General features: G+C 40.2%; 1 long non-coding RNA gene across 1 annotated transcript; it reads left to right on the top strand.

Moving 5' to 3' along the window:
- Positions 1-383: 383 nt before the first annotated feature.
- Positions 384-8,556, top strand: LOC124294967. The gene is made up of 3 exons (XR_006904873.1): positions 384-394; positions 2,611-2,615; positions 8,372-8,556. It is a non-coding gene; the product is annotated as an uncharacterized LOC124294967 (long non-coding RNA).
- The last annotated feature ends 5,138 nt before the right edge of the window (positions 8,557-13,694 follow it).

Below are 13,694 nucleotides of genomic sequence, written 5' to 3'. Positions count from 1 at the left end.
GACAAATCGGTAATGGAATCTGCTGCTCTGAACACGGTTTCAATGAATGAAACTTTCCCTGAAGGGATCACAGAAACTTCATTAAACGAGCAAGATGCACATTGTTTCGATACTCAGAATTCACAAACGGTTGCTAAAGGCAAAGGCCTGCAAGTGCTAGGCAGTCCTGAAGACAGCGTAAAGACGAATATCAGCGACAACATCAACTCACATAAATACGAGAATCAGATTCCTCGAATGATTTCTGATCACCAAAATCTAACGGGGCAAGTAACTAACAACTCACAGAAGACCAAGAGATTAACAAACTATGAGTCTGTTAGTTTCACCGGGAGCAATTCATCCGTAGATCCGTTCATGGGTAAATGTATTCGGTCAAGCACTCCTAATGAGTGTGACAATTGGAATACATGTGAGGACTGGCGCGGGAAAGCCGCAAAAGAACAGTAAATAGTGTCAGAACCAGAAAAATCTCGAAATAAGGTAGAAGTTGATCAGAAAACACATCCGCTTAAGAGGACAGCCGAGTCTATTAAAAGTCCGGTTAAAAATCAACATAAACCCACGATGCTCGATGAATACCCGGAATGGAAATATATCAAGAACGTAAAGCTCGTAGTTCGGTAAGCTTCCGGTATTTAAAAATGGTAATTCTTGTCCTCCTGTGAATATGGGACAATATTTACTGAATGTGAGGAATACTTGTGCGTTCGATTCGATATTTCAAGTGGTTTTAGGCACAATCGCTTCGAATGAACAGTACTCCGAAAAACTCGAAGAGACCCTTAATAGCACAATACAGTTGGCTCAGAACTTAATTCAAAAGAAGCGATAACTCACGACGACAAGTTACAAAGAAAGAGCCAATATACTTTCTAAATTGTCACTTCTTAATATTGTACAATTTACGAGAACGATGAACCGCCTGGATGCAACATGCAGTGTTGCACACTTAGCGCAATATCTATTTGTGAATGTGCCAAGTCATAAGACAAGAGTTTTCTGCCAATGCGGATATCGCTAGGACACCCAACACATCATGCTCAGCATCAACGTTGATGTATTATTGTATGAGGGGTTCAATTTCATGCAAAAGGCAATAGACGAGGGGCACTCAACAAAAAGATCGTGTTAGAAGTGCCATAACGCCATCGAGGATGAAATAGAATATGGACCACACGTAATTATTGATACTACAGTTTCAACAGATGCTACTTACAGGGCCACGAATGACGGTCTTCGCCACACTCTTGAATCCATCGCTAAAACTGTTGAGATTGGGGATAAAATCTATCGACTAGCCGGTCTCGTGCACTATATTCCGGGTCACTACATGGCCTATGTAAAATCGGGTATGTATTGGTACGAGTACGACGATATACGTGCTACGCGTGTGAATGTTAAGTCGAGCAAAGAAGTGAAGCCTCATCTAGTGGTGTACATGTACGCAGGCAATAAGCATTAAGCAGACACCGCAATCATTACAATAATTTTGTTAAAAATCTACACTATCTCTAAACGAATTTCAATATTTTCCGAGAAAAGCACGTTTGGAAATTCGAATCTTGGAAGTGTGAGGTCTCTGGTTCAAATCTCGCTATAGTTTTTTCTTTGATTTTTTCAATCCCTACATCATTCACAAGTAATATAGAGTAAAATTATCTAAATTAATAGGTACTTCTTCCTCATACCTCACAAGAAACATTCTTATTCTCATCACCACTCGCACGAAAACCGTGAATTATCAGCCAGAAATCTTAATTTTTCGTTTCTAAAAGAAAATATTCAAAAACAATAAAAAATTACGGTTTTTGATGCAAAAATCACGATTTTTCAAGTGGGTGATGATAAAAATAATAAGCTTTGCGTTTTCCGTAAGATATAAGTGTAAAGAAGTTATTAATTCGTATAATTCTTCTACATTTTGCATGCGAATGATGTAGCGATTGGAATAATGTGGAAACAAATCTATAGCAAGATTTAAGGCGCAGACCCCGCACTTACGCGAGTCAAATTATTTAAAGTCGATTTTTTCAAGAACGGCTGAAAATTGGTTTGACTTATAATGTCCTTGTCGTGACCTTAACATTTTAGAAGGATACATTATTGCGGTGACTTTCTGCTGGGGTGACACCTAATTTGTTCTAACTTGTCAGTAACCTCAAAATCAAAAAAAAAAACAAAAAAATATAACGGTGTTACGGGGTAGAATGCGTAGGCTCGGATGAGCGGTAATCGGAGCTTACTCCACGCCCAGCCAAGGTGTTATTTGGCTATTATAGGGTCCGTTCGCGTCGACTATGCACTCGCGTGCTACTACTCCCAATGCAGGAAGTGAATGGAATAGAAAGGGATCGGTATAAAGGGAAGGTAAACGATTTAAAGTATATGATTGTTTATTAGTAGTCAATGCAACGGAGTCGGTCGAGGGAAAAAGGTATGGTCTTGGTTTAGAGGGATAGGTGTCTTGCTTGAGCGCTAGGATGGATCTGCCCAGTTTTGCGGGATGTAGGAGGCAAGCTAGCCGCGAGTTACAGAAGAATCTGCTGACTCGCGAACGATAAGAGTAGACTACAGAGCGTAGGGTAACTAAGAGTGTGGGCAAGGAAGATGAAGTCTGGAGGACGTAACACGCCCCCCCCCCCCCCCCCCCCCTTGGGGAAGAACATTCGGTGAGGGTACGAAATAGGATGTTCGGAAGAAAGTGGAATGCCATGAAACGTACTGACTCACTTACAGAATATTACAAAGTGAGGTCTGTAAATCTAGCGCCTAGATATTAGTGTGCGTTTAAGTGGGTTAGTATACATTTAAATGAGAATAAATTTATAAATGACATCTTATCGTACTAAATGACTTACAGAATATTACAAAGAAGAGTCTTGAAATATAGCGCCTAGATGTTAGTGCGCGTTAAAGTGGGTTAGTATACATTTGAACGAAATTTTCTAAATGCCATCTTATAAATGTGGTGGTATACATATGTGTGTATGGTGCTACGCCAATCCTCTTACGATACTGTAAATGTTGAATTGCATTCCGTAATGATTATCGCATTTGATTAGTATGTCAACAAAGTTTTTCGATTTGTTTCAACTTTTCTGTATCCCCTATCATCATATCCATAGAAATTCTGGAAAAATTTCAGAATCATATCGAAAAAATATGAACGGATGGAAAATCATCAAAATCCCCACCCCATTCACCACCACGATCGCCGACATATAAGCGGGTGTGCAGAGGGGCGGCTTATGACAAGGAGGATGATGAGGATGAATTGACTGATAGTGATGCTGATACGCTAATTATCGACCCCGAGCGATGTATTGACGTTAGTGTTGGTGATGATGATCGCGAGTTTAAACATAATTTGGCTGGCGAGCATCATCTGGAATCATCATCATCATCGAGAGATGCGGAGGATGAGGAGGAGGAGGAGGAGGATGAGGGGGAGGCGGAGGTGGGGGGGTGTTTGGAATGGCGGTGATGGTGGTGACGACTGGGTGGAGGTGAATGTACGGGAAATGGGCATTGAGTTTGATAATGATTTTGACGGTTGCGGAGACGTACGCATCAGATTCGGTTTGCTTCTGGATGAGATTGATCAAATCCATCAAATGCTGGGAGATATCGATAGATCTGACGATGATGGTTATTATTCGGACGAGGATTGGTGTGTAGCACTACATTAAAATAAAATTCTAGTATCTTCCACACCTTCTCCGTATCACTCATTTTGAATAGGTGGAAACTTTTTTGAATTGGAGATTTATCATGCATATAAATGATGAGTGCAGCAGCATCAACTTTTCTATTTCGGCTTGCTCTTTTTACAGATTTTTCATCGCGAATCAATTTTAGAAAGAAAAAGAAAATGCCATCTCATTCAAGTGATGATGACGATGAGTGGTCGACCGTTGATTGGGGCGACGATGAGGAGGCTGAGAAAGAGATAATTATAGGCTGTTCCGAAGCAACACGCGAGTTCTCGTTGGAGGAGCTTCGGGATCTCGTTGAGGACGCGCGAGCTGCTCGAGTGAGGCCAAACAGTCAACATTATATAAATCACGGTGATAAATGTATGAGAATATTTGTATAAAAATGGGCGAATGAAACTATCGTAATAATTATACATGTCGAACATAGCGATGATGATGATGATGATGATGATAATAATGTTTGCGAACAGGATAACGATAATGATTTTATGGATTATTTTGAGGAATAAACCACGCTAAATTCATAATTATTGATTACATATTTTTCACAAGTAAAAATTCATAACATTTACATTTTGTATGACGAGAATGGGTGAAAGTTATAAAGATATATATTTGTAATGTATCCTATTTCTAGATTATAATTTTATCGAATAGTAATTTTTTTTAATTCTATGTATAAGCTATGATATAATTGAGATTAATTCTATTGAATATTCTACATATAAACCCGAATATAATTGTATATATTGTAATAAATTCTATTGTTATTTTGGTAAATATTGTCCGTATTATCTATACACACGATTGCAACCTAGACAGTCTTTAATTAGAGGATTCGGTCCATCCACGATATCGCCATCGGGTCCTGGTGTGTAATGTACGCTACATCTGCGGAAACTTGCGATGACGTGGTCCATTTTCATATTCTCTGGTAGTTTATCCCACGCATCATTGATGGAGTTTGATGAGAACGTGCGGATCAATTCTTTTGGTAAAAAAGCTATATCCTCGGACATCATTCCCCTTAAACCGTCCAATTCTTTATACAGACGGAAGGATTTCTCGAGGGAGCTGGTACACTCCTTCGAATACCAACTCCATAGTCGCTGCACATTTTCAAAGGCGCAATTGTATGCCGGGATGTATTCAGAGTTGTCATCATACCAAATTGAGCCTGGCCCTGCTGCTTGCTGGAGGTTATTCGCTGGAGAGTATCCATGGTTCACGTCATGCCACGGTGCCGCTTCCATATACCTCAATTTTTCCATTGCAGGGGGTATGATATGCAAATCGTCCATATTAATAACCCTCGTTGTACCATCGACGATCTCCGTCAGCCATGCTTTCTTCTCCGCCCCTTTGACGTATACGTAACACGCATTTCCAACCATTTTTCTCACAATCTTCGTCACATCCTCGTGAGATTTGTTGCCCGCATTCCATGATATTCCGTGGTGATTGTGTGTCAACCATATATTGGTGGCTCTACATTCAAATGGTAAGCTTGCTAAATCATAGGGCGGCTTGAAAATGATGTAATCCAGACCCGACCCGTTTACATTCATGGCTGCGCCTTCCTTGGGTACAAACTTTATGTTACGACCGATAAAACATTGCACGTCTAGGATCATCGTCATATTGAGGAGTGGGAATGTTGCGCTCGAATATATACTGACGGATGGTATGTGGAAGATTGACCATTCCATCTCCAGCACGCCCGCTTTCATCCCCTCGTGGATGAATTTTGTGGAAGTAGAGGGGGATCGCATGGTTCATTTATGGCACATAACTGCATGAAAATTCAAACTTGTTGAATTCTCCACCAAGGTATTTCATTTGCAGACGATTTTCCCTGGCCATGCTACACATTCTAGTCCGCTGACTGGAATCTTCTTGTAGAACTCTTACGATTCTCGGTGGTAAGAAGACGTTGTATTCTCCATCGATCGTCGCCAGAACACGTACCCCGAATTTTGTTTTGACCAGTTGTAACCCGTTGACGTCATACACTCCCCTAATTTCGAGTTCTGACATCTTCTTGGTTGGCAGATTCTCCAGGCGGCTGACGTGGTTAACTTTTGCTAGATCCATCGCGTTTCGAGGTCATTTCACAAGCGAGAACAGTTCACAATGAGAATACGATGAGAACAGAGTGACGATCACGATAGATGTACGCTTTATATACCACCCACCCCCACTACAATTTTCCATTGGACAAGTTTCGACAGGAATTATTTTGTGTGTGTGTGTGTGTGTGTCAATTCCTTTGAAAATAGCCATCTTGCGGCAAACCGCGAAAATGATCAACGGGGCGGGGGGGCTAGGGGGGAGCTTGGGGGAAGCTAGGGGGGAGCTTGGGGGAAGCTAGGGGGGAGCGCCGCCATCTTTGGATTCGAACTCTCATATATACACTACTTATGAGCATAAACAAATGATTAATTCTTATAATTTTGATACATTTTGCATGGGAATGATGTAGGGAATAGAAAAAGTAAAAAATCTATAGTAAGATTTGAGGCGCGCAACCCACGCTCACGTGACTCAAATTATTCGACGTCGATTTCCTCAAAAACGGCTGAAAATTAATTTGACTCACAATGTCCTCGTCGTAACCTTAACAATTTGTGAGGATACATGTAGGAGTAAAGATAAGACTGTGTGTGTTTTAAGTGTCGTAAATTTAAGGATTGTATTGTGACAAAGGCTATCCAACATGCTGTTGCCAGATGAGGAAACGTGGCTAGTTGGTGAGTCTCGGTCACTAAAGTATAAGTAAGGGTATGAGGGTGGGGGTGGAAGAGGCCAAGAGGCCCTGCATCCACCTAAGAGCCAAAAAGGTCAGTCTAAGACCATCGGGACTGCTGGAAAGATGTACTCGCCACTTTACCATAATAAAGAAATACTTCTGTAAAATTCAAACCTGCCGTCACACTGCAAATCCTTCTTTAGTAAAATTAATAGCGTCAAACCTATTATTATAATTATACTACATACATTATAGCGGTGACTTTCTGCTCGGGTGACACATTGTGTGGTGAACCATGTGAGTAACATAAAAACATAAAAAAAAGGAAAAAATACATGAAACACAAAAAAAGTAGATATGAATTGAAAAAATTGAATAAAATTAAAAAAAATTTTTAAAAATTGAATAAAAAAATATTATTGAAAAAATTTTTTTTGAAATATTAAATCGAACCAAATCTTACCACGTCCTCGTCGTTGGTTCTGGGTAATGCAGAGAGTAAGTATATGAATTTGCAATCGTGTTGTCCACAAAAACATAAAAAATGTATATTTTACAGGTGTAAATCGTCATGGGAAACTTTGAGCGAGTCTAGAAATCGTGCTCAAACACCAGTAACTCATTGTCGTATAGCTGGTGGATAGTTCAGAACAGGCTGACGGCCGAATGCTATTCAGTATCTTGTGAGATGACTAAGCTGTCGGTTAAAATGTTGAGAGACCAGAACTCACACCGAAGTATCAGCATCTCACTGTCATATTCGCGATGTGCAAGTGAGCAAAAAGAGAGACTGATGATTTGCGATCAGGGTGGTGAGTTTTGCGACTCACCACTTTTGAAAAAAACAACGCTTTATTATTATATCTTTTTTTGTCACATTCTATCCCGAATTTTCCATTTGTGAGAAATTTTATAGTATGCCAGCATTCTTTTGTTAGTTCAGAAAAATAATTTAAACCCTCGTCTATCGATGCGAGCGTATGCTAATGAAAGTCTAATGAGTACAAGAATTGACTAGAAGCGATATGACTTCGCTAGTTGCACTTAGGAAATACGACCAGTATTGATAAACGATTATTATTGGAAGATTTTTGGAAGCCGGGTCTATTCTCGGTAATTATGCAGAAGTGGGGCTTCACACGAATTTCGATACCAAATTTTTTTTTTTTGGTATGGACGCCTTTATTATGTCACCGTTAATAATATTCAACCGGCGGAGGCTGATATTTTTAATTATTTTCATAAAATATGGGGTTTTGAAGTTTGACGTACCGCGCGATAAATTCGTGAAGTTCTAAACGGTTTGACGCCTATATTGGCAATGTAGGGTGAGGGGATTTGTCAAAAAAGCCTTCCTGAACATGATGCTGAAGAAATATCCCCACTCTCTTAACCCCCCCCCCCCCCCCATGGCCACCATAAAAGCTCGTCCCCAAAAAATTCTTAATCTCGTATTGAGTAATTTTAATTATTTCCGTAATTGTAACATTTAATTCAATTATTTCCATATATTTGATTTAAAATTTAATTATTTCCATTACATTCTGAAATGCTTCTTTTATAAATCTCACAACTTTTTACCTTCAGTTTGGGCGTTGACATGCACAATACTACCCTATTTTATCGCGTGTTTCGTCAAATTTCAAGACCCCACAACTTATAGGAATAATTACAAATATCAGCTTCTGCCGACTGAATATCACTCATGGTGATAAAATAAAGGCGTTCATAAGAAATAAAAAAATTTTCTGTCAAAATTAGCGTAGAGCCTAACTTCTGCATATTTAACATGTTAATGATATTGAACAGCTCGTTGAAGCTCAAAACTCGGATATTTGTATCAGCATGTCACCGTTTTGTTAATTTTACGTTTTCAATGATTGTTTATAATGTGAGTGAAAAGTTTTTTCTCTGCATGCACGATGTATAAGGAGACTCTAATGTGTAGATGTTGTGTTTACCCTTTTTGAATCCTTGCTTCCGATGAGAAGCCCGTAAGACAAGCAATGCCGTCTATTGAATGATATGCGGATGTGCAAATCATTTATCTACGAGAGAATATTTGTTGAAAGAATGTAAATTCGAAAAATTGGTGATTTCGAAAAATTAACGACGGAGCCAGGAGTCGATCCTAGCCTAGCCTAACCTAGCCGCCCTAGTCTAGTGGAGTAAGGCTCCGGTCAAGCATCTCTAGACGCCAGGATCGATTCCTGGCTCCGTCGTTAATTTTCGAAATCACCAATTTTTCGAATTTACATTCTTTCATTGTTTATAATGATTGAGAAGAAGCTAAAAACCAGAACTCTTCTCGCGGATGTGTATGGTCACTCCTACTAATATTTGAGGCCTCGTGAAAACTCGGAACCCAGGTTTCTGCATCAGAATCTCACAGTTTTGTTCATTTTACATTTTTAGTAATTTTTGATGATTATTAGGATGAGGCTGAAGACCGGAACGCTTTTCAAGATTGTGTGTGGTCACTCTCACCAATATGTAGGATCTCGGTGAAGCCCAAAAAGCCGATTTTTGCATCAGCATCTCACAGTTTTATTAATTTTACATTTTCAATCATTGTTTAAAATTATTGAGAGGAAGCTTAAAACCGGAACTCTTCTCCAGGTTGTATATATAGTCACTACTACTAATATTTCTGATATCGTTGAAACCCAGAACTCGGATTGTTGCATCAGCATCACCCAATTTTGTTAATTTTATGTTTTAAATAATTGTTTATAATTATAGAGAGAAATCTACGGACCAGAACTCTTCCCGACATTGTGTATGGTCACTCCTACTAATATTCAGAACCTCGTTAAAACCCGGAACTCAGGTCTCTGCATCATCATCTCACAGTTTTGTTTAATTCTACGTTTTCGATAACTGTTTATAATTATTGAGAAAAAGCTACAGACCGGAACTCTTCTCGAGGTTGTGTATGGCCACTACTACCTATATTTAGGACCTCGCTACAACCCAAAATTTGGAATTTTGCATCAGCATCTCAAAGTTTTGTTAATTTCACGTTTTAAATGATTGTTTATATTTATTGAGAAAAATCTACGGACCCGGATTTTTCCCGACATACGTTCTCAATAATTGTTCATAATTATACAGAAAAAGCTAAAGACGGCAACTCTTTTCAAGATTGTGTATGATCGCTATTGACAGTATTAAGAACCTCGCTGAACCCTTAAACTCTTATTTTTGCTTCAACATCTCACGGTTGCGTCGATATCACATTCACACTAATTGTTGATAACGATTGTGGGAGGCCTCGAGACCGAAACTCTTCATCCTTGTCTTCACTTACAATACTTATACAGAATTAAACCTGTTATGTCGACCAATCCATCAGACACTCCGAAATGACATTTAAACCCGTATTACATGAGTTTTGTGCTTATAATTCATTTTCTGCTGAGTTTAAGCTACAGAACTATTGTTGAAACGTGTCTTCACAGAAGAACTCCTTAGATTCTTAATTCTCTTTACTCAAATTTCCAAAATACAATGGGATGCTGACATATGTTTTGCGAAGTTGGGATTGCATTTTTTTAAACACGATTTAAAACGCTAAATCGTCGAAACTATTGTTGAAACCGATCAGGAACTGCGGAACTATAGTAGATACAAGTAAATATGAAGTTAATACATGAGATGCTAACATTTGAGATGCTAGGTTCGCATAAACGCGCGATGTCGTCCGCGAACCCGATAATGCTTATTCCCTCTGACATCTTTATCCGGAGCAGGTCGTTGTAGGCTGGGTTCCACAGGAGCAGTCTAAGGACCGATCCCTGTGGTACTCCCGCTGTTACCACGCGCGTTTTTCCTACCTCCCTGGTGCGGTACAAGAGCAGCCTGTTTTCCAGGTAGCTCGTGATCATGTCAGTAGTCTAACAAGGAGAGTTCTACTTAGAGATTCCTGTGACCGACACTTACCGACATTTTCCCCAGACTCAAGCCCTTTGTGCGATGACGTCACAGTCTGCCGTACCGACTTGAGGTCAAAAACGTGCAACCTTATCGGCATTTGTATCAGTTGAAGGTCAAAATCGTGCTGTTTCACCGACAATCTTACCGACGGAAGGTCAAAGTCTCTATGTAGTGATTGCCTGCCAACGGTAGAGGGCGCAGTGGGGGCGTGGACTTTTTTACCGACACTGATATAGGTTACCGTCCCGCATTCTTTTTCCACGATGGGACTTTGATGTATAACATCAATCACTCCGAATTCTTTTCCCACCGTCGGATTGCTGATGTGTAACATCAACCACCTCACATTTTTCTTCCACGTTGTCAACCACGCAACATTCCGAAATAAATGGTTCTGAGAATTGTTTTTTATCCACTCGGATATCGCTGATGTGTAACATCAACCACCTCACATTCCTTTTCCACGTTATCAACCACGCGACATTCCAGAATTAATGGTTCTGAGAATTGCTTTCTATCGACTCGGATATCGCTGCTGTGTAACATCAACTACCCCACATTTCTTTCCCACGTTATCAACCACGCGAAATTCCAAAATTAATGGTTCTGAGAATTGTTTTTCACCCACTCGGATGCCGGTTTGATATCAACCACGTGACATTCTTAACCCTCTCCAAATTTCAAATTATGTGGTGGGCGAACGTTATATAAGTCGAAAGTGAAAACTTCATCGCCAGTCTGAAGCTTTTCTTCCTGCAAATGAAAAGAGCTTTTCAACACCGTGAAGTCACATTGAAGAGGCTCAACATGTACTGCAAATTAGAACTCGACTAAATCAAGTCGCAAGAGATTTTGAGCAAACACGAATTGACAGTAACGCTCATGGACTTCTCGAAACTGAACAAAATCGCGCGGCTGGAGACGTTTCTGCCGTTGAAAAAAGTCTCGGACCTTGAAGCCTATTCCGAATACAGAGTCAGCGGTGTTCGTCTGGTTGAAACGAAATTAGGTGATAAGATCGTTCTGGACTTGGAGGACTCTTTCACGATTTGTCTACCAGAACCGACTGACCGAGGCCCTCCAAAAAGATGATGATGCGTTCCAGAAGCTGACGACAGCCAGTAAGGAGATACGGTTGTTTCAACGCTATCTTGGTGGACCGTACGGTCAACCTGAATTCGTATACGTATAATCTGAGTATCACATGCACATATCCAGTATCTTGTAGTAGTCTTTCGTTCAATAAAAAAAAAGATTGAAATTACAAGTATGTTTCGTTTAACGTTAAGCCATCCTGTATACCTTTAACCCTACATACGTTTTGTACCTTGTAATCGTAACTGGAATTAAGTCTTAAAATCGAAGAAAATGTTACTCCGAACACCAATAAGCAACAATGAAGGGTTGCAAGCTGCGTTTGCGCCTTGTAACTGTAATGTGAACTCTACGATGCATTTTGAACGGGTTCAGTCAAAACCAGAGTCCAAGGTCGACCGATAGCTGCGGTAGTATACATTCAGAGCTAACGATCTACGGTGTTGGGTTATTATCGCTCTAGGAATGCAAAACATAACTCGGTTCGAGTGCAGCTCGGTCACGGATGGAGGGCAAGGTTGAATATTACATAAGCTTTGAATTGAAGAAAAAATTCTCTCTTAAGAGCTGAGGTAAAGGTGTAAAATTAATGCATGAATATTCTTCAGAAAACAGTTTGATTGAGTAGAATTTTTAGGCTACAGTTGACAATTACTTCACAACGATAGTACAAAAATTTTATTGAACAGTATCGTAACTAGGATGATATATTCGCCAGGAATGCGGGACCGTTCTTGTAGATGCTTCTGCGCAGTAATACAAATCGTACGCCCTCGCCATCCGAACAGTATGATGATTTTGTAGCCAATTTTGAAGTAACAAAACGTTTTGTGCTGCACAGATTGCGTTGGGTGTTGTATGCACGTCACATCTTAGAGACACAGCTGAAGGTTTTTGCAAGGTTTGAAGCGACGGACAGCCAAACTCCAGCAAATCGATGATTTGAACTTCGGGGACAATTTTAAGCAACCAATCTCGTTTTTCTTCTCCTTTTACGAACAAGGTTTCAGCTTTGCACAGCCTGTCTTTAATAGTCCACGCAACTTCCTCAAACGTTATGGTTTCACAGTTCCAAGGTAACCCGTGAAAATCGCGTTCCAACCAAGAATTTTGGCTTTTGTATTTGACGTCCAGACAATCCCATTCGTGAGGTGGCTTGAAGAAAAACATTGATGGAGATGCTTCCGAGTTGATTGAAATTATAGCCAATTCTTTCAATGTGAAGGTATTGTTGAAAGGTCTACGAAAGCCTTGTATATCAACGATAAGCTCCATCTTTGAATCATGCGAAATGGTGGGAACGGGTCAGCTTTCGTACCAACTTTTTCACTCCACCAATGAGCGGGTTGTATTCGACAATACGATCGTGAACAATCAAGCAATACGCCGATGTTTCAGCGGGAAAGTTGGCTTTAGCTTCAAATTCAAGACGGATGACGACAGGTCCGTACTTCAAAGATTCGTTTTGTTTTGAACAGTCGATAACGAATAAGGGGACGTCTCGAAGGAATTCACTCTTTGTCAACAACGGCTCGGGGTTCTTGTAATACTAGGTAGCGTGGAAGTTTGCGTACATCTCGTACAGGAGCGCGTACAGATTATGACTCATGTTGAGGTTCAGGTTACCGTACGGATAAGATTGAAAGTTTAAAAATAGCACGACGTCCGTGATGTTGCAATGATCGAAATGACTTGCGTTCTTGCCGGTCTTGTTCTTTCGACTTGTTTGGAAACCCAAAATGACGTACCGAGGTTTCTCAAGCTGAGTAGAAGTTTTCACAGTCCAAATGTGTTTCGATGTTGTGGGAAGTAAGGGATATTCGTACAATTCCCAACTGCGGAAGCTCATTGAAATAGGCAGATCTTTCTGAATGAAATTTAGTAGGTCTACTTTTTTCTAATTCGCGAGTTTCAAATACGGTATTAGCCATTCCACTGCATTGATCATGATTTTGAATTCCTCCTCTTGAGTCTGCATCATTGCGTTGACGTCAGTTTTTGATCTCGTCAAAATTAACTCATGTTTAGCGTTGACAACGATCTTGCGGTAGTCTTCAGCGAAACCCAGTATCATGCTGAGCGATATCAATATGTCAAAATCACCCTCGGCATCGGTTAATTTTTTCTTCTCTTCTACATCAAGCCATCCAGCGTTCTCCATCAGCCAAGTCTGACCAGGGCGCAGGGAAGCGTAA

This window comes from Neodiprion lecontei, chromosome 6 (assembly GCF_021901455.1).
Source record: "Neodiprion lecontei isolate iyNeoLeco1 chromosome 6, iyNeoLeco1.1, whole genome shotgun sequence".
In the NCBI taxonomy this organism is placed as follows: Eukaryota; Metazoa; Arthropoda; class Insecta; order Hymenoptera; family Diprionidae; genus Neodiprion; species Neodiprion lecontei.
Note: the sequence above shows the minus strand (reverse complement) of the source record. Positions and strands in the feature narration are given on the sequence as shown.